A 21136-nucleotide genomic window follows, 5' to 3' on the forward strand; every position below is an offset into this window, starting at 1 on the left:
GACGGTCTCAAAATTCAGATGCCCTAGACAGCATTCCATTAGCCGTTGGAAGGTTCAAGGGGCGTTGCACAGCCTGAACGATATGCTGTTGAACTCACAGAGTCCCATGGGGGTAGCAAAGGCGGTCTTCTCACGGTCTTAGGGCGCAACGGCCACCTGCCAGTACCCACTGGTGAGGTCAAGGGTAGAGAAGTAGTTTGCGGTTCTCAGTGCAGCCAGGGACTCCTCTATACGGGGCAGAGGATAGGCATCTTTATGCGTTATCTGGTTAATTTCCGGTAATCCACACACATCCTCATGGTGCCATCCTTCTTCCTTACCAGCACCAGGGACTGCAGCTATCCCGAATAACCTCCGCCTCCTTCATGTTCCTCAACATGTCTTTGGCGCATTGGTAGTGTGCAGGGGGAATAGGTCTGTACCTCTCTTTAATGGGAGGATGTTCACCGGTGGGGATATGGTGTTGGACCCCTTTAATCCGCCCGAAATCTAATGAATACTTGCTGAAAACCTGTTCCTACTCCTGTACCACCCTGTATACCCCTTCTTTGTGATGTGTGGGGGTATCATCAGTGCCCACGTGTAACTCGTGACACCACTCATCTAACCGCCCCGGGGAAGGGTGGTGACTGGCAGGAGGCGGTGCGGTCGGGGGAACAGCCTCTTGGATAGTGTGGGGGTCTAGAGTAAGCAGCTTGGTGAGGGTAGCATACCGGGGAAGCCTAACCTCCTCCTCCCTGCAGTTTAACACCCTTACGGGCACTCTACCCTTCTTGACGTCTACCACCCCTCGGGCGGCCATTACTATGGGCCAGTGCTCGGAGGGCATGGGCTCCACCATGGCTGGGTAATCCTGTCCCTGAGGACCTACCGCTGCCCTGCACCAGATCATCATCTCACTTCTGGGAGGTACAATCAATGGGGCCGCAGCCATCACTCTCACTCCCCCAATCTCTCCTCCTGTTGAGTTCACTTGTTCCCGATACATCAAGGCCCGGATCTCACGCTGCACAGCCCTATGTGGGCCTCCTGCTGCGGTGGCGGCTAACTGCCGCAGTAGGGTCAACACCTCACTCATGCAGTGCTCCATCACATTAGTCCCTAGCACTACCTTAGGATTATGGTCACTGGGTTCATTCATTATCACAATCATTCCCTGATGTTGCAGTTCAGCCCGTCCCACGGTCATGGCTACTTGTTTGTACCCCACTTGGGTCAAGGGGAGTCCATCGGCTGCGACCAGGGTCATGCTACCGTCTGGAGGGGCAAGTTCATCATTTCCCCAATACCGCTGATACAGTGTGTAAGGTATCGTGGTTACCTGGGATCAAGTGTCCAGGAGTGCCATCAGCGGGATGCCGTCCACTGCTAGAGGGATGATGGGCCGGGCTCCAATGTACCGGTCCCGCCAGTCGGGGGGGCCACGGGGTTCTACTCCTGAGGATTGGCCCTTGGCCCCAGGGGTTGTTCGTTTAACTGACACCGTCGGGAGTAGTGGCCAGGCTTGCTGCACCTGTAACAAATTGGAGGTCCATACCGTGAGTCATTGGGCCTTCTCCGCTGCATCCACGGGACGTCCTCCGGGCTGTCGGTGAGCTGCATCCTCCCTGGGGGCTTGGGTCTCGTCGGAGGCTGGAGTGCGGCGAGGATCTTGGCGAGGTCTCCATCCATGCGACGGACCTGGGTAGCCAGCTCCTCCATCATTCCTCCAGGGGCTGCAGGCGCCGAGGGAGCTGGGAGAGAAGGGGCTACCATGATGGGGGCCGTCTCAGCTGGCCATGGGGCCGCCTCTGGGACGTCGGATGCTGGGGGTTGCAGAGCTTTGATGGCCCGTTCTTTCAACACGGCAAAGTCCACATTAGGGTGTTCTAGGGCCCACAGCCGGAGCTGCTTGCGGTCCTCCGGGGATCCCATGCCCTGCACGAACTGCTCGACCAACATTTTGTTGCTGTCTGCATCATTAATGGCATCCACCTGCTTCAGTGTGCGGAGGGAAGTTTCCAGGCGCAAGGCATAGTCTCTAATACTATTTGCAGGTCGCTGTCGGCATTGGTAAAACTGCATCCGCAGCTCGGCTTCGGTGCGGGTCTCGAAGGCAATCTGTAGCTTTTCAAAGATGGTGGCCACGGAGGACCAGTCCAGGTCTCCGTCTCCTGCTCAGCCGCGCCGGTTAGCTGCCCCAGCACTACTGCTGCACGTTGCTTATCGGTCAGGGGATACAGTTCTGGGACCGGGTTAAGCTTCTTCCGGAAGACCTGCAAAGCGTCAGGTTTCCCGTCGTACTGCGGCAGCCAGGTAGCTCCGGGCACATAGGGCAAGGAGAACGGCATCACCTGGGCAATGGCGGGGGCCGCGGCCTCCCCTGCTCGTGCGGCCGGAGCACGGGCTGGCCCATTCTCATTCGCGGCCGCCGCTACGGCTGCGACCGCCGCTTCTCCAGCAGTCTCGTCGGGCGCGGACATCTTGTTTCCGCCCCCCTTGGTCTTTTCTCATCACCTCCTCTTCAGGGGCGGAGCTTCGGCTTTCGCGCCTCCACTGCTCGAGAAGACGCTCGAGCGGGAAAATCTTCGCGCCCAAGATGGCGGCTTCTGAAATTTTTCGTCCGGATACCGCCGGCGGGACACAAGGCGCACTTCTACCAGTCAGTAGAACGGTAAGATCCTGTTCGTGACACCAAGTTGTCGCGGGCAGGGAGGGCGCTGCGCTCACCACGCTCGGGTCCGGCGCTGCTGCTGCTGCTCGGTGTCTCGAGAGGTGGGCCGGATCCGGGGACTCGAGCGGCGCTCCTCGCCCGTGAGTGAAAGGGGGTGATTTGGGTTTGGGGAGTTAGTCCGTGACGCCACCCACGGTTTGTAGTGAGGTTGGGACACCACCGCTGCTCTGGTGACGGGGATCCCGGGAGCGATGACAGGGAGCAGCTGGGATGTTGTTTCCCCCTCCGTGGGTAGGGGTTGGTTGTCCCGGGGCCCGGTAAGGTGTGACGGGGAGGTACGGTTGGTGAGGTGCAGGGTCGCGGGGGCAGCGCGGTGCCAGATGGCACGGTGGTACTCACTCAGCCAAGAATGGATACAGAGTCTCCGGTAAAACAAACGGCTGGATGGACGGGTCCCGCAGCCGGCTGCTGTGGTTACTCCCGGAAGGTTGGTGGTGGCTGCCTTTCCCTGCACCTGTTGTGTATCTTCGGTCCCGATGGCTTCCCACCAGTAACCCACTCCACAGCTTGGATATGTGCCGGAGGAGCCCCTTTTGCCCGCAGGCTCTGGCCCTGGGAACTCTAGCTGTGGCGGTAGCTGTATTTCCCTTTCTCTGTCTGGACGGTTGTCTTCAATCGGGTCTTTGCTGCTAGGAAACCAGGGAGGTTCCGGTCGCTAACGGATTTGACCTGTTTAACGGCGACTCCAAGCCTGGTCGGGGTCCGTAGGCCCTGCCGGTTTGGGCTGGCTTCTCTTTGCTCCCCGGTTCGGTACCAGCGGGCCACCGCCCATCTCCGGTTCTACGTTTCAGCGTCGATTGGCCTCTCCTGCAGACGGCCACCATTGCTCTTGCTGCCCGGGCCACGTACCCGGACACGGTCAGTCCTGCTCCTCTACTACTGCTTCCATAACTTCAACTAACTTCCTTTTCCCGCCTCCATGACTGTGAACTCCTCAGTGGGTGGGGCCAACCGCCTAGCTCCACCCCACCTGGTGTGGACATCAGCCCCTGGAGGGAGGCAACAAGGATTTGTGTTTGACTGGTGTGTCTATCTCGGGGTGTGGTGTGTGTTGTTGCAGTACCTGTGACGACCTGGCTTGTCCAGGGCGCCACACATGCATTGCAGATTTGTTGTGTTTTTGATGTGTCTTTCAACACAGATTTTCCTCAAAACCTGAAAGATCTCCTACTACCAGCAAAGTGAATGAGAATCCTGAAGTCTCATGCACACATTGAGTATTTTTTTTCCATTGCAGATTAGGTGCAGATTTAAATCTGCAGCATGTCGATTATTTCAGTGTTTTTATTGCAGATTTCCACCCGTACTAATGAATGTTAAAAATCTGCACCAAAAACGCATAAAAAAATGTGGTAAAACCCTTGCTTTTTCAGCTGAGTTTTTCTTGCCAAATGGTGCAGAAATGGTGCAGAAATTTCTGCACCAAATATTTTATGTGTGCGCATACCCTTAAGGGTGCTTTACATGCTGCGACATTGCTAGCTACAGCTAGCGATGTCGTGCGCAATAGCACCCGCCCCCGTCGCTCGTGCGACATTTGGTGATCGCTGCCATAGCGAACATTATCGCTACGGCAGCGTCACACGCACATACCTTATCAGCGACGTGTCTGTGACCACTGAACAATGCTTCCTTCAAGGGGAGGTGCGTTTGGCATCATAGCGACGTCACTGCCGCGTCACTAAGCGGCCAGCCAATAGAAGACGAGGGGCGGAGATGAGTGGCCGGAAGATTCCGCCCACCTCCTTCCTTCCTCATTGCCGGTGGACGCAGGTAAGGAGATGTTCGTCGTTCCTGCAGTGTCACACATAGCGATGTGTGCTACCGCAGGAACGACGAACAACATCGTACCTGCAGCAGCAATGATATTAAGGAAATGAACGACGTATCAACGAGCAATGATTTTTCACGTTTTTGTGCTCGTTGATCGTCGCTCATTTGTGTCACACGCTGCGATGTCACTACCGGCGCTGGATGTGGGTCACTAACAACGTGACCCCGACGATATACCGGTAGCGATGTCACAGAGTGTAAGGCTATGTGCCCACTGGAGTTTGTACCTGCGGATATATCTGCAGGTACCGCCTCCGGTTTCCCACAGCTGCTCGCCGGAATCCGCAGCTATTTTTAGCTGCGGTAGTACAGCCAAATAGCTGCGGTAAACCTGCGGACATTCATGCGGATTACCTGCGGGAGTCCCGGCCCTATCTCCATAGTGGAGGGCCGGGATTTCCGCAGGTAATTCCGCAAAATGAATTGACATTCAATTACGTGCGGCTGCGGGATATACGCAGCATGTTCCGCAGCCGCACGTATCCGCAGCATGGACACAGCACTCCCCATGTCCCATAGGATAACATGGGGAGTTCCTGTAAATGCTGAAACCTGCGGATTTATCTGGAAAATCCAGAAAATCCGCGAATTTTCCGCAGATAAATCCGTAGGTTTAATCTTCCGTGGGCACATAGCCGGAGTGTCTGGGAAGTGAGGAGACTAATCACTGGAGTTCTAGGAGAAGAATAGTGTCACATTCTTGTCTAATATAAGGCTCTAGCTGCTCTGAGCTGATAATTTGCAAAGTTAGAATGATGATTTCAGCTCTCCATTCTTCCATATAAAAATGCATCGTTATTCAAACTTCAGAAAAATAGATGATAAAAACGTATGTTCTTGTGCTGGCACAGCCCTGGCTTACGCATTTTGCACCATGTCCTTACTTATAGGCATTAGTGATGAGCGAGTACTAAAAAGCTCGGGTGCTCGAGGCTCGGGCCGAGCATCCCAAGATACTCGTGTACTCGGCCCGAGCACCGAGCCCAATGTTATCCTATGGGAGACCCGAGTATTTTTGTGAAATGACCCCCGGCAGCATGTAGAAACTCTAAAAATGGCACAAAAGTCTCAGAAGAGTGCTCAAATGACATGGCAACAGCATGGGGAAGACCCCTTGAAGCATTTATCACTCAAAAGTCACAGCTGTGAACAATTTTGTCCGCGTTTTACGCCATTTTTACGGACTCACCAGAAAACCTTCCAAAATGACACCAAAATGAATTTTCATGGCGGAAATGTTAAGGGCACATAACCAATAGTGAGATAGAGCTAATGTATGTTACTTTTTGAGATTAATACATGAAAGATTTTACGTAAAACATTGTGTGGCACTCCGATGTCCCTGAGAAGAGACGTACATAAAGGCCTCTGAGTCTAATGTGCCCATTTTGAGGAAGTGAGTCTTTGTAGTATTTTCCTTTGCCAGGGCAGTCCAAAATTGTGAGGTTCACCAATGCCCCTGCATACAGACGTGCATGAGGGCCTGTAAACCTGAAGTGCCCATTGTAAGGAAGTGGGTCTATTGTAGTATAGCCCTTAGGCAGGGCAGCCAAAAATTGGGAGGCTCCACGTTGTCCCTGGATAGAGACGTGCATGATGGCCTGTAAACCTGAAGTACCCATTGTAAGGAAGTGGGTCTATTGTAGTATAGCCCTTTGGCAGGGCAGCCAAAAATTGGGAGGCTCAACGTTGTCCCTGGATAGAGACGTGCATGAGGGCCTCAAAACATTAAGTGTCCATTGTCAGGAAGTGGGTGTATTATAGTATAGCCCTTAGGCAGGGCAGCCAAAAATTGGGAGGCTCCACGTTGTCCCTGCATACAGACGTGCATGAGGGCCTGTAAACCTGAAGTGCCCATTGTAAGGAAGTGGGTCTATTGTAGTATAGCCCTTAGGCAGGGCAGCCAAAAATGGGGAGGCTCCACGTTGTCCCTGGATAGAGACGTGCACGATGGCCTGTAAACCTGAAGTGCCCATTGTAAGGAAGTGGGTCTATTGTAGTATAGCCCTTTGGCAGGGCAGCCAAAAATTGGGAGGCTCCACGTTGTCCCTGGATAGAGACGTGCATGAGGGCCTCAAAACATTAAGTGTCCATTGTCAGGAAGTGGGTGTATTATAGTATAGCCCTTAGGCAGGGCAGCCAAAAATTGGGAGGCTCCACGTTGTCCCTGGATAGAGACGTGCATGAGGGCCTCAAAACATTAAGTGTCCATTGTCAGGAAGTGGGTGTATTATAGTATAGCCCTTAGGCAGGGCAGCCAAAAATTGGGAGGCTCCACGTTGTCCCTGGATAGAGACGTGCATGAGGGCCTCAAAACATTAGGTGTCCATTGTCAGGAAGTGGGTGTATTATAGTATAGCTCTTAGGCAGGGCAGCCAAAAATTGGGAGGCTCCACGTTGTCCCTGGATAGAGACGTGCATGAGGGCCTCAAAACATTGTTCCCATTGCAAAGGAGCGGGTCTCCTGTCGTTGTAATGTCCATTCTGCAAAGAATGGGCGAAAAAATTTACCACTGGGGGTATACCTGAAACAAAGGCCTAACTATTGTAACGGTCATCATGGTGGCGCATGAGGAGAAGGAGGAGCAGTCCAGCGATTATCCAAAGTCCAGAAGTGTGTACCCATGGGTGAGTGGAGGTACATGGCAAATTCCCGTTACAAACTTTAAATTCCGCTCTCATTTGCTGGTGGTGTGGTGAAGTCTGGCCCAATCCAACCCTTGTTCATCTTGATCAGAGTCAGCCTGTCAGCATTTTCAGTTGACAGGCGGGTGCGTTTATCTGTAATGATTCCACCTGCGGCACTAAAAACACGCTCTGACAAAACGCTAGCGGCAGGGCAGGCCAGGACTTCCAAGGTGTAGAGAGCCAATTCATGCCACGTGTCCACCTTGGATACCCAATAATTGTAAGGCACAGAGGAATGTCGGAGTACAGTTGTTCGATCTGCAAGGTACTCCTTGAGCATCTGGGCAAACTTAGGATTTCTTGTGGCACTACCCCGCACCTCAGGGGCTGTGGTACGTGAGGGGCTGAGAAAACTGTCCCACATCTTAAAGACTGTTCCCCTACCTCTGGCGGATTGGACTTGTGCCTCTCTCGGCTGTACGCCTTGGTTGTCCACTGATTCCTGACCTATGCCGCTAGCGTTTTGTGAGGGGAATGCTTTGCCTACTTCCGTGACTATGGCCTTCCGGAACTGCTGCATTTTGGTTGACCTCTCTGCCTCGGGAATAAGAGACATAAAGTTCTCCTTGTAGCGTGGGTCTAACAGTGTTACCAACCAGTAATGATTGTCGGCCAAGATGTTCTTAACGCGAGGGTCACGAGACAGGCAGCTTACCATAAAGTCAGCCATGTGCGCCAGACTCTTAACAGCCAGGACTTCAGTAGCCTGACCAACACGATGACTGAACATGCTGTCCTCCTCCTCCTCCTCCTCCTCCTCATCTACCCTGTCCTCTGGCGAGCCACGCTGAACCGAGGATATGACTGGTGTGCATGTCATATCCTCAATTTGGCCGGAGAGTTGCTCCATGTCTTCATCCTCCTCCTCCTCATAGTCCTCCACTGCACGTTGTGATGAGACGAGGCTGGGCTGTGTGTTATCACCCACACCCACTACTGTTTCTTGCTGCAACTCATCGCGCTCCGCCTGCAATGCATCATGTTTGTTTTTGAGCAGAGACTGTTTTAGAAGGCAGAGTAGCGGTATGGTGACGCTAATAATGGCGTCATCACCACTCACCATCTTGGTGGAGTCCTCAAAGTTTTGGAGGATGGTACATAGGTCGGACATCCATCTCCACTCCTCAGGTGTTATGTGTGGAGTTTGACCCATTTCCCGACGGCTTAGGTGATGCAGGTACTCAACAACTGCCCTCTTCTGCTCACATATCCTGACCAACATGTGCAGAGTTGAATTCCAACGCGTGGGGACATCACACACCAGTCTGTGAGCCGGAAGATGCAAACGGCGCTGAAAGCCGGCAAGGCCGGCTGAAGCAGTAGGTGACTTTCGAAAATGTGCAGACAGGCGGCGAACTTTTACCAGCAGATCAGACAGCTCTGGGTATGACTTTAGAAACCGCTGAACCACGAGGTTGAGCACATGGGCCACGCATGGAACATGTGTCAGCTGGCCTCGCCTCAAAGCCGCCACGAGGTTCCGGCCATTGTCACACACGACCTTTGCTGGCTTTAGGTTCAGAGGTGTGAGCCAGTGATCTGCCTGCTGTTTCAGAGCTGTCCACACCTCTTCTGCATTGTGGGGTTTGTCACCTATGCAGATTAGCTTCAGCACAGCCTGTTGCCGCTTCGCCGAGGCAGTGCTGCAGTGCTTCCAGCTTGGGACTGGTGTGGAGGGTACAGTGGATGAGGATGTGCAGGAGGAGGAGGAGGCTGAAGAGCATGACATTCCGGAGCTGTAGAGTGTGGGTGAAACCCTGACTGAGGTAGGGCCTGCAAACCTTGGTGTGGGAAGGACGTGTTCCGTCCCTCGCTCAGACTGGGTCCCAGCTTCCACAATATTAACCCAGTGTGCCGTCAACGAGATGTAGCGGCCTTGCCCACAAGCACTTGTCCACGTGTCTGTGGTTAGGTGGACTTTGGGTGAAACAGCGTTGTTCAGGGCACGTGTGATGTTTTGTGACACGTGGTTATGCAACGCGGGGACGGCACACCAGGAGAAATAGTGGCGGCTGGGGACCGAGTAACGTGGGACAGCTGCCGCCATCAGGTCGCGGAATGCTTCTGTCTCCACCAGCCTAAAAGGCAACATTTCCAGCGCAAGCAGTCGCGAAATGTTAGCATTTAGAACTGTGGCATGTGGGGCGTTGGCAGTGTATTTGCGCCTGCGTTCAAAGGTTTGCTGAATGGATAACTGAACGCTGCGCTGGGACAAGGACGTGCTTGATGATGGTGTTATTTCTGCGTAGGCAACTGCAGGTGCAGGACCGGAGGAGGCTTGTTCGCAGGCAGCATGGACAGGGGATTGGCTCGCATGCACAACCAGCGAAGACGTAGCAGTGACATCAGCAAGCACTGCTCCTCGACTCTGTTGTACTTCCCACAAAGTCGGGTGCTTGGCTGACATGTGCCTGATCATGCTGGTGGTGGTCAGGCTGCTAGTTTTGGTACCCCTGCTGATGCTGGCACGGCAGGTGTTGCAAATGGCCTTTTTAGAATCATCTGGAGCCAACTTAAAAAACTGCCAGACTCGGGAAGACCTAACATTTGTACAGGCACCTTGTGTCGTGTTGTTGTTCCGGGGAACGGTTGCCTGACTTCTGCCTGGAGCCACCACCCTGCTTCTTACTGCCTGTTGGGATGCTACGACTCCCTCCCCCTGTGCACTGCTGTCCTCGCTCTGCATATCCTCCTGCCAGGTTGGGTCAGTTACTGGATCATCCACCACGTCGTCTTCCTCTTCCGCACCCTGCTCCTCCTCCTGACTTCCTGACAATTGTGTCTCATCATCGTCCACCCCTTGTTGAGACACGTTGCCAACTTCGTGAGAACGTGGCTGCTCAAATATTTGGGCATCTGTACATACGATCTCCTCATGACCCACTTCAACATGAGCTGGCGAGAGGCCAGAATGTGCGAATTGAAACGTGAACAGCTCTTCCGAGTGTCCAAGTGTGGGATCATTAATGTCCGAGGACGTGTACTCAGCCTTGTGGTAGGAAGGAGGATCAGGTTCTGAAATGTGCGGTGCAGTATCACGGCTACTGACACTTGACCGTGTGGAAGACAGAGTGTTTGTGGTGGTGCCAATCTGACTGGAAGCATTATCCGCTATCCAACTAACAACCTGTTGACACTGGTCTTGGTTCAAGAGCGATGTACTGCTGCGGTCCCCAAGAATTTGGGACAGGACGTGCGAGCGACTAGATGTGGCCCTTTATTGTGGCGAAATTAGAGCTTGCCCACGACCTCGGCCTCTGCCTGCACCACCATCACGTCCACTTCCTTGTTCCTTGCCAACGCCCTTGCGCATTTTGCAATGCTGTGCTGACGTGTATTCACTAGACTTGTGCGTTATATCCAAGTTTGTGCAAATCGTGCACCTGTACGCTGCCACCGACAGGCACACACGTGCGGTTTTTAAATGCAAGCACGGACGCACTAAGAACCTAACAGGTTTTTAGGAGCAAAAATTACTGAGAAGTCTGACACTATCTGGACTGTTTTAGACTGTGTACACCAGCCCCAGATATGATGAAGGCTGGTATACGGTCACCACTAGGAATGGCTATATACCCTGCCTGCCTGCCTGCCTGTATACTGCTACAATAGTCCTGACAAGGACTCTTCTGGTCACTAGCCTGTATTCCGACCTGGCTATACCCTGCCTGTATATAGCAACAATAGTCCTGAGAAGGACTCTGCTACTGTACTCCGACCTGGCTATACCCTGCCTGCCTGTATACAACTAGAATAGTCCTGAGAAGGACTTTTGGTCACACTGTTTGCAGCCCTGCTACGGAAATAGCTATAAAGGGCCACAAACCTTTCCCTGAAGCAGCAACACTCTCCCTGCACTCACTGTCTGGATGGCTGTGAGCAGAGCACAGCGCGCCCGCCGGTATAAAGGCTCGGTCACGCTGTGCGGGCCGGCCAATCACTGCAATTCCACAACTAACAGGGCTGTGGCATTGCAGTGGTCTGCCAGCCAATCCCTGCATGAGGGCTGGCTCTCAAAAGAGCGCCAACATGCAGGGATGAAGACCACGAGTACAGCACGAGTATCGCGAGATTACTCGGTCCCCGCCGAGTAGCCCGAGTACAGTGATACTCGTGCGAGTACCGAGTAGTAACAAGCATGCTCGCTCATCACTAATAGGCATTCAAAACATGTAGTGAACACTATATAAAACAAGTAAGTTCAGGAAAATGTGTAATCAAGCAGTAGTTAAAGAAGTTGTCCAGTTACCAAAACTGATTTTTTTTTTTCTTATAAATCTTGCTAATATGTGCCCCTCAACACATCTATTATGTTTTTTCAGCAAAATTACCTTTCATTGTGCACTAGCAGCACATGCTCATTGCTGGCTCCAGCTCTGATGGGGTTAATCTCTCCTCTGACTTCCTGTGTTCAGTTCCTACAAGTCCCAGAATTCTTTGTGGCTCTAGGGCGGTGTCTGGCTTATCTAACACACCCATTGTGTCTAATACACCCACTCTGCTCCCACCCAAACCCTCCTCCCTGCCTCTGCCCAGTGGATGTGCACAGAGCAATCACACAGAGACAGCAGCAGCTCTACACAGCCAGGGGAAGAAAGTGTGCGCGCGCGTATATACAGTGTATGTGTATGCGTATATACAGTGTATGTGTATGCGTATATACAGTGTATGTGTATGCGTATATACAATGTATGTGTATGCGTATATACAGTGTGTGTGTGAATATACAGTGTGTGTGTGAATATACAGTGTGTGTGCGTATACACAGTGTGTGTGTGAGTGTGTATGTGTGTGTGTATGTCATACTCACCTGTCTGCAGGGTCCGGGTGCCATGCTTGCTTCCAGCCCCTGTCCCGGTCCCGCTGCTTCGGCTGTGTGCAGTCTCCCCGGGCACGCACGAAGCTTGCAGGACCTGGCCGTGGATCTTCTGATGCAGTCACCTGACGCATCAGCTGATCGTAGTCTCGCCGGCTTTTTGGCGCCCGGCTATCAGCTGATCCTGCTGTCAGGGGACTTCATCAGCTGATTACCGGCAGCATGGGATCATACTCCTGTCCAATCGATCGCTGCCGGTGCTGCCGGTAATCAGCACATAAGTGAGTATGTATTTTTTTTTTTTTGCACTGATGCATCAGCTGATTGTATAATCGGCTTTTATACAATCAGCTGATGTGTGATGTGATTCAGGCACTTGATCCTGACACATCATCTGATCGCTTTGCCTTCCAGCAAACCGATCAGATGATATTGCATCCGGATTGGACAGCGCGGGACCCTAACCCAGGATTACTGCGGAGGGGGGTTTATTTCAATAAAGATGGAGTCACTAATTGTGTTGTGTTTTATTTCTAATAAAAATAATTTTGTGTGTTGTGTTTTTTTTGTTTTTTTTTTATCATTACTAGAAATTCATGGTGGCCATGTCTAATATTGGCGTGACACCATGAATTTCGGGCTTAGGGCTAGCTGATAATATACAGCTAGCCCTAACTCCATTATTACCCGGCTAGCCACCCGGCATCAGGGCAGCTGGAAGAGTTGGATACAGCGCCAGAAGATGGCGCTTCTATGAAAGCGCCATTTTCTGGGGTGGCTGCGGACTGCAATTCGCAGTGGGGGTGCCCAGAAAGCTTGGGCACCCTTCACTGTGGATTCCAATCCCCAGCTGCCTAGTTGTACCCGGCTGGACACCAAAATTAGGCGAAGCTCACGTCATTTTTTTTTTTAATTATTTCATGAAATTCATGAAATAATTAAAAAAAAAAAGGGCTTCTCTATATTTTTGGTTCCCAGCCGGGTACAAATAGGCAGCTGGGGGTTGGGGGCAGCCCGTACCTGCCTGCTGTACCCGGCTAGCATACAAAATATGGCGAAGCCCACGTCATTTTTTTTTTTCTTTTTTGGCAAAAAACTGCATACAGTCCGGGATGGAGGATGCTGAGCCTTGTAGTTCTGCAGCTTCTGTCTGCTCTCCTGCATACACTAGTGAATGGAGGATGCTGAGCCTTGTAGTCCTGCACCTGCTGTCTGCTCTCCTGCATACACTAGTGAATGGAGGATGCTGAGCCTTGTAGTCCTGCAGCTGCTGTCTGCTCTCCTGCATACACTAGTGAATGGAGGATGCTGAGCCTTGTAGTCCTGCAGCTGCTATCTGCTCTCCTGCATACACTAGTGTATGCAGGAGAGCAGACAGCAGCTGCAGGACTACAAGGCTCAGCATCCTCCATTCACTAGTGTATGCAGGAGAGCAGACAGCAGGTGCAGGACTACAAGGCTCAGCATCCTCCATTCACTAGTGTATGCAGGAGAGCAGACAGAAGCTGCAGAACTACAAGGCTCAGCATCCTCCATCCCGGACTGTATGCAGTTTTTTGCCAAAAAAGAAAAAAAAAATGACGTGGGCTTCGCCATATTTTGTATGCTAGCCGGGTACAGCAGGCAGGTACGGGCTGCCCCCAACCCCCAGCTGCCTATTTGTACCCGGCTGGGAACCAAAAATATAGAGAAGCCCTTTTTTTTTTAATTATTTCATGAATTTCATGAAATAATTTTAAAAAAAAATGACGTGAGCTTCGCCTAATTTTGGTGTCCAGCCGGGTACAACTAGGCAACTGGGGATTGGAATCCACAGTGAAGGGTGCCCAAGCTTTCTGGGCACCCCCACTGCGAATTGCAGTCCGCAGCCACCCCAGAAAATGGCGCTTTCATAGAAGCGCCATCTTCTGGCGCTGTATCCAACTCTTCCAGCTGCCCTGATGCCGGGTGGCTAGCCGGGTAATAATGGAGTTAGGGCTAGCTGTATATTATCAGCTAGCCCTAAGCCCGAAATTCATGGTGTCACGCCAATATTAGACATGGCCACCATGAATTTCTAGTAATGATAAAAAAAAAACAAAAAAAACACAACACACAAAATTATTTTTATTAGAAATAAAACACAACACAATTAGTGACTCCATCTTTATTGAAATAAACCCCCCTCCGCAGTAATCCTGGGTTAGGGTCCCGCGCCGTCCAATCCGGATGCAATATCATCTGATCGGTTTGCTGGAAGGCAAAGCGATCAGATGATGTGTCAGGATCAAGTGCCTGAATCACATGACACAGCAGCTGATTGTATAAAAGCCGATTATACAATCAGCTGATGCATCAGTGCAAAAAAAAAAAAAATACCTACTCACTTATGTGCTGATTACCGGCAGCACCGGCAGCGATCGATTGGACAGGAGTATGATCCCATGCTGCCGGTAATCAGCTGATGAAGTCCCCTGACAGCAGGATCAGCTGATAGCCGGCCGGGCGCGAAAAAGCCGGCGAGACTACGATCAGCTGATGCGTCAGGTGACTGCATCAGGTGATCCACGGCCAGGTCCTGCAAGCTTCGTGCGTGCCCGGGGAGACTGCACACAGCCGAAGCGGCGGGACCGAGACAGGGGCTGGAAGCAAGCATGGCACCCGGACCCTGCAGACAGGTGAGTATGACATACACACACACATACACACTGTATATATACACACACACACTGTATATTCACACACACACTGTATATACGCACACATACACACTCACTCCGCGTCCGGTCACCTGTGCTGCTGGTGGGAGTATATGATCACACTGCCGACACCGCCCGCTCTCCTGACAGCTGAGCACAGCGGGCGGGTGGACAGTGTGATCACATACTTGCGTGACAGGGGGGATTTCAGTGGAGGAAACCCCCCCTGTACTCCACACTGGCGCCCCGTACCTCCCACAGCTGAATGCTGGTAGCGCGCGCTCTGCGTTCACCGCTCCACACACTGGCGTCCTCCGGATCCTCCCCTCGATGCTGGGCTGTGACGTCAGGTAGTCACCGCCCACAGCCCAGTCAATCACTGTGAGTGGCGCCGGCATCCTGTGACGTACCCGTCCAGTTTGAGAGCCCGGAAATGCCGGAACGTCAGAGGATGCCGGCGGCCACAGCTCCAGGGGGTCATGTGACTGGCACTGAGCGTGCAGGATAGCGCCGCTCAGTGCCAGAAATGGAAACAGAAGCCAATGCAGAAGATGCAGACAATGGTAAGTGAGAATCATTGGGGAAAAAAAAAAAATGGGTGAACCACCCCTTTAACTAATTAATTATGTCTCACCGTATAATACAGTAGAAGTTAAAATCAGGTATATGCCGCGCTAATATTCCAATGCGATGATAGTAAAATATTCCTTTATTGTTGTACAGGTTGATGCGTTTCAGAGACATCCGTCTCCTTCATCAGGACATGAAAGGAATAGCATCATTGATGCTGTTCCTTTCAAGTTTTGATGAAGGAGACGGATGTTTCTGAAACGCGTCGACATCGCATTGGAGTATTAGCGCGGTATATATCTGATTTCCCCATCTACCGTATTATACGGTCTACACCTTGGGGCTGCAGCAGATACCGTCATTACATGTGCTTCATAGGGGTTGTGACTTTCACAACCTGAATACATGAGTGTATCTTAACCCTTGTGGGATCTGATTTCTCTACCGGGTCCTATTGCGCTTCCTTGTTTGCACAGTATTTTGATTTTGACTTAATTATGCCTCACGTAACTTACATGGGGTTCGGAGTCAAATTCAAATTCGGGTCAAGTATGGCTCCCGAACCAAACTTTTAACTGAAGTCAGGTTCAACACAACAAACCCAAACATCCAAGGATCAGCTCATCTCTACTCATATGGCTATGTTGATGGAAATTTTTTAAAAAATGGTGCTCACTGGTCCTCTTCACCTGAGGGCTAAGAGGAACTCAAAACAATGTGGAGGAGCGACATCACAACAACAACATGTTCAAGTACCTGTAAAGATTTGGGGGTGCACATCGAATGGTGCACAAACTGTCTTACTTGTCTGTAGTCTGAATTATGAGTCCAATATACATATGCATACAGTAACCATGCAGTGATCAATAATCAAAAGAGATCTGATCAAAGCAGGCAAAAGACTTTATTTTATGGAAATTAGATGCCTATAATAGTCTCTTGGGAAACATTTGAAATCCTTCTAACAGCGCAATTCTTTATCATATCATAAATCTCAAGCAATTCTAAGCATCAGACAAAGGAAGCAAGGAAAAAAGAAAGCCATATTTCCCAACACTTCTTAACACTGTACTTTTTCTAATATACTTAACGATACATGTTTCTTCATTTGATGATTTCCAATCTGAATTGACGGGAAAAGATCCAGACTGTCTTTAAGCGTCTTTTAAGTGTCTGTGAATGTCTCTGGATATAAATATGGGTGTAAGGTCCATCTTGTCCTGTATATTGGGTATCTTCATATAAACATATCCATAACCGTAAAATTTAACTTAAGATGGAAAAGAATATGGATTTTTTTTTGGAAGAATTAAAAGGATTTTTCAGAAAAAAAAATATGAATGGAAAATTTGAAGAATAAAGCCATGAATCACCCATCATAATTTGAATGTGCAGAGCAGCAGGACCAGGTATTAGACTAATATTTTTTTAAGTTCTCTCGCAACACTTAAAAGTAGAGGATAAGTATTAGGAAGAAATCCTTTAAAATATGTTAAAAGAAAAAGAATAAATAATTGTACAAACTAATACTTGCTAGGAATATTAAACAAACCTAGAAGAATGAAGAACAGCCCAGAAATAAATGCCAGAGCCAGGGTTGTGCCTATGAAGAGGCAATCTTAAACAGCTGTCGTTGGCACCAAGATCTGAAGGGTTAGACAATAAAGGCGATTCAATTAAACATGCCAGTTTTCTTCAGGCAGGAGTTAGCAGATCTATGAAATATTTCAACCTTGCAATGTTTGTTGTTAAAAGCTCTAACAACTCACATCTATTCTACTTGGTGCACCAGCAACCGGACTGGCTTGCCACAGCATTGGCATGGATGATACAGATGATAGATTCAGAGGAGGTTACAAAGCAACCTAGACATAGACCATTTAGGAAAACCATGCCACTAGATCGCCAAAATTCACTGCTATGTGTCCCGGAGGGTTGGTCTGCAAACTATAAAGATACAAAGGATATTACTGTACTCTTCTTTTTATCACAGTCTTAAAATAGTCTGATGTTTGCATGTAGACAGTCGGCACACAATAGAGGCTCTGCCAGGTTGTAAACCAGCTTCCCAGTATATCCAGGGTAGAAATATGTTGATGACAACCAGATGCATATTACAATCTTGTTTTCCTAATTGTGTATTATATCTAAAATCATCTTTCATTTGTTAGACATATTTAAAGGGCATTTATAACCAGACACCACTGTATAAGAAATGTATGGGTAATTAGCTTACAAGTGTGACATTAGTGTGACGCCCTGGCAAAACCAGGTAGTTACACAATAGGCCCCCGCATAACACCTTCCCTCACCTAGGTCACATACAGCCGACCTGAAACCCTAGTCACCCCCCTCAGGACAAGACAGGCACACCAGTGGGCGGGACCAGGCAGTTAGGAAACGCCCACCTAGGGGTCTAGACAGCCCGGGGCGGGAAAACAAACAGATTAAGTTGTAGTTCAAGTTGAGAGGAGTGGAGGCTGGAGCTAGGTGTAGCTCCAGCGGAGGAGAAGTTCAAGTTGGACGGTGCCCGGGTGGAACCCTGGTACCTTGGCTAGGTGGCAGACGGTGGTCTCCGTCAGCAGGAGACGGGAAGACGGCTCGGCAGATCCGAGGAGGACCAAGACAGGGTTGGAGCCTGCCGGTACCGACACCGGAGACCCGACCGGAAACCGTGCATAGAGGGGGTACTCGGACCCTGAAGCCAGGACCGGAACCAACGGCCTAGCTAATCAACCAATTGAGGGCAGGATTACAGGTCCTGTCCCAACCAAAGTCCCAAAAGCAGACAACCACCCACAGAGAGGGATAGGGCAACCACAAGGGCCCATAGATCCCACAGGTCAGAGTCAGCGGGCACGGCTCCTCAGGCACACAGAAAGCTGGGAGCGGACTCCTGTGTTCCATATCGGGAAGTCTAAACACACAACCACAACTGGTGCAGAGGAAAAGACAGCGACGGGTGGGGGACCAGAGTACAACCGGTCGTGGCGGCCGGCCACCAGCATCTTGGTTTACCAAAAGACTCATGTGATTCATTTAATTGTGAGTAACCAAAGATCCCCTGCTCCACCCGGGCGCGCAAGCCCCTGCCATCGCCATACCCTGCACAGAGACACTGGGCCCCGGGGCAACCATCCCTACCCACGGAGGGGTTAATATCCGGCTGCCACTACATCTCCCCCGGGTATCCCACAACAGCAGCAGAGGTGTCCCACTTCACCACACACCATGGGTTGCGTCAGGAACCGAATACGGCCAAGGCCGTACAACTACGTCTCCTTTTCATTCGGCGTGTCCGCGTGACTCCTGGGTCCGGAGGACCCCTCGAGCCACACAGCCCATCCGTATATGAGCATTCCGGCTGCTGCGGGCATGGGGGCGGCACATTAGTAATTTGAAGTGTTGGAGAAAATCTGTCAGCAGAATCCCCTCCCCCCACCGAAGCTGTATATATGGTCATGTTGTTCTCGAAAAGATAATGTCATCCAATCCTTTACTGTTTTGTACTGAGTGATAAATGTTTTAAATGATATGAAAATGCACCTCAAGCGCTCTGGGAATGTCAAAGCACTTTCCAAGTCTCTGCCTCTTTATTCTCTACTCAGCTTCATGTTTCTCTGCAGAGGAAGGAGTTAGACAGGGAACAGAGCTAGTGAGTGTCACGCAGTGGATACCAGGATCCCACCAGGTGTTAGTGGACTCCAGGCAACCACAGCAACACACAGAGAACACTAACAAAATGATACCATGGTGGACCCTAGTGCTAGGGAAAGGGGAGCAGGGACACCTTTCAATGTCTCTAAATGGGTCCCGCCCTCTGCACCAATCACGTGCCTAGGCCCTCGCTGGCCCTGAACTCATCCTTACTAGAGAAGATCAGTGAGACACTAGTCTTGTCACTGCAAATAAGACAACATGAGTTAGGTAAACAGGTGAGGACACAACAAACAGCATTCCAAGGTTTCTTCAATGGGAACTTCGGAGCTGCAATAGTAACAATAACACAGCACTGCAGAGACAAGTCCTTCAACATGGTCAGCATAGGGCTGAGCTACAGCCGGCACATAGGGAGGAGTAAGGAGCAAATATTTATAGTAGAAGGGAGTGACTGTGACGACACGGACTTTTTCAATGTGTGTCGTGGGTTAAATTTCTTACATTAGCCAGACGTATTGTTCTTCTGTGTGTTAACTCATGTTTGCTAAACTATTGTTTCTGCCAGACCTTTCCGAGCAATCATTGTAATGTAGTTGTGTATTGCTAATCTAATATAAATTACCTCAGTGGCCATTGTCTAGTCTGTGCATTTCAGACTACATGTAAATATCCTCAGTCTTTCTATCCACATCATTTAAATGAACATTATCCATGCAGCTTGAAATTCATCCAATAAGAGAAGCAACCTTGTACAACCAATCACGAAGACCCCAATGGTCTGAATGCCGAGCTCAGGGGTATAAGAAGGACTGTCCATTGCCCAGAGAGACTCTTGCTACATGCTACCAATCTAGGACCTGCGGATCCGATTGGCAAGCCTGGATTATAACACTATATGGACTTCAGCACTGAATGCAAGGATTCGGCTTTGATATCAAGGACTACTTAAGGAAGAAACCCAGGTTGGGACAATTTGGTCACCTGGCTACAGACTTTGCGGACCTCTGCCAGCTTCCTAAATCTGGCATTATTCCAGTCCCGGTGGGTACCCACCAAAAGCGGGGTGCTGCTGGATTGGAGTAAGTAGCCCTGGAAGCTCTGAAGCATGGACATTCTAAATCCCTGGTGAGCCAGTGGAAGGGTGAGGGTTGCTTGTTACATTTGTGTGTTTTGCTGGTCATGTGTTATGTGCCGTTAATTGTTTGGGGATCCAATAAAGTCTTAATATTGTGACTCCCTCACCCTGTGTTGTCTGAGTAGTGTTCCGCCCCCGTTAAGGAGGTCGGCGTTCAGTTGGGATGAGCCCTGGGCCATGCTGTCTTTCTAAAGGCGGCTGGACCAGCGGACGAGAGCACCCACTGACCTTGTGTCTCCACAGTGACTGCAGCCGATGTTACAACAACCTGTTAGATCACTACAGGATAGAAATGACCCTTTACCTCTTCAGCACTGGTTGTAATTAATTATGCTGCAACTAAAGAAAGCCAGGACGCCTGCCCTGAAATGGCTCAAGGGAGGGCAACATGACTGAGGAGCGATGCTAGGCCTGACGGACAGCAAGGGGTAAAGGTGTAGGGTTTTTTGTGCGGGAAAGTTGTAGGTTGAGTTATAGGGCCTGTGGGGCCATGTAATTGGTCAGGGGGATGTCAGTTGTAGGGGAGTATATAGGGCTGGGTTACGGGGTGGGAGGTTCATTCACTACCTGGCAGACGTCCGGAAGCGAGAAAAGGTGGGTTACAGCTTGGGTCAGTACGGCAAGATAAGGCCGGCAGTCAGACTTTCCTAAGTCAAGGTAAATGATTTGCAATCCACAATACGATGTGACCTTCTGATCCCAAATCGTCTTGAGATCACATCAGGCCATGATACACTCGTGACAGGGAGGTGGAGACTCGGGTGCTTTGACAATCCTGGTGCACTTAAGTAGTATTTGCATATGAATTAAGATAATTTTCTAGTCAGGGAACAACAAATTACAGAGGTAAAGGTGTGGATGACATTATATTTAATAGAGCAACATGACCATATACACAGTTTTGAGCGGTTGATTGTTTTGATAGGTTATCTTTAAGGGAACTTGAAGGTGGGAAAAATGTTTTTCCTTAATAGGTTTTGTGTTATGATAGAATTATTGCATTAATGCGAAAGAAAACCTACATCACAAATATTTATATTACA

The sequence above is a fragment of the Anomaloglossus baeobatrachus genome, chromosome 2 (genome assembly GCF_048569485.1).
Source record: "Anomaloglossus baeobatrachus isolate aAnoBae1 chromosome 2, aAnoBae1.hap1, whole genome shotgun sequence".
Lineage (NCBI taxonomy): Eukaryota > Metazoa > Chordata > Amphibia > Anura > Aromobatidae > Anomaloglossus > Anomaloglossus baeobatrachus.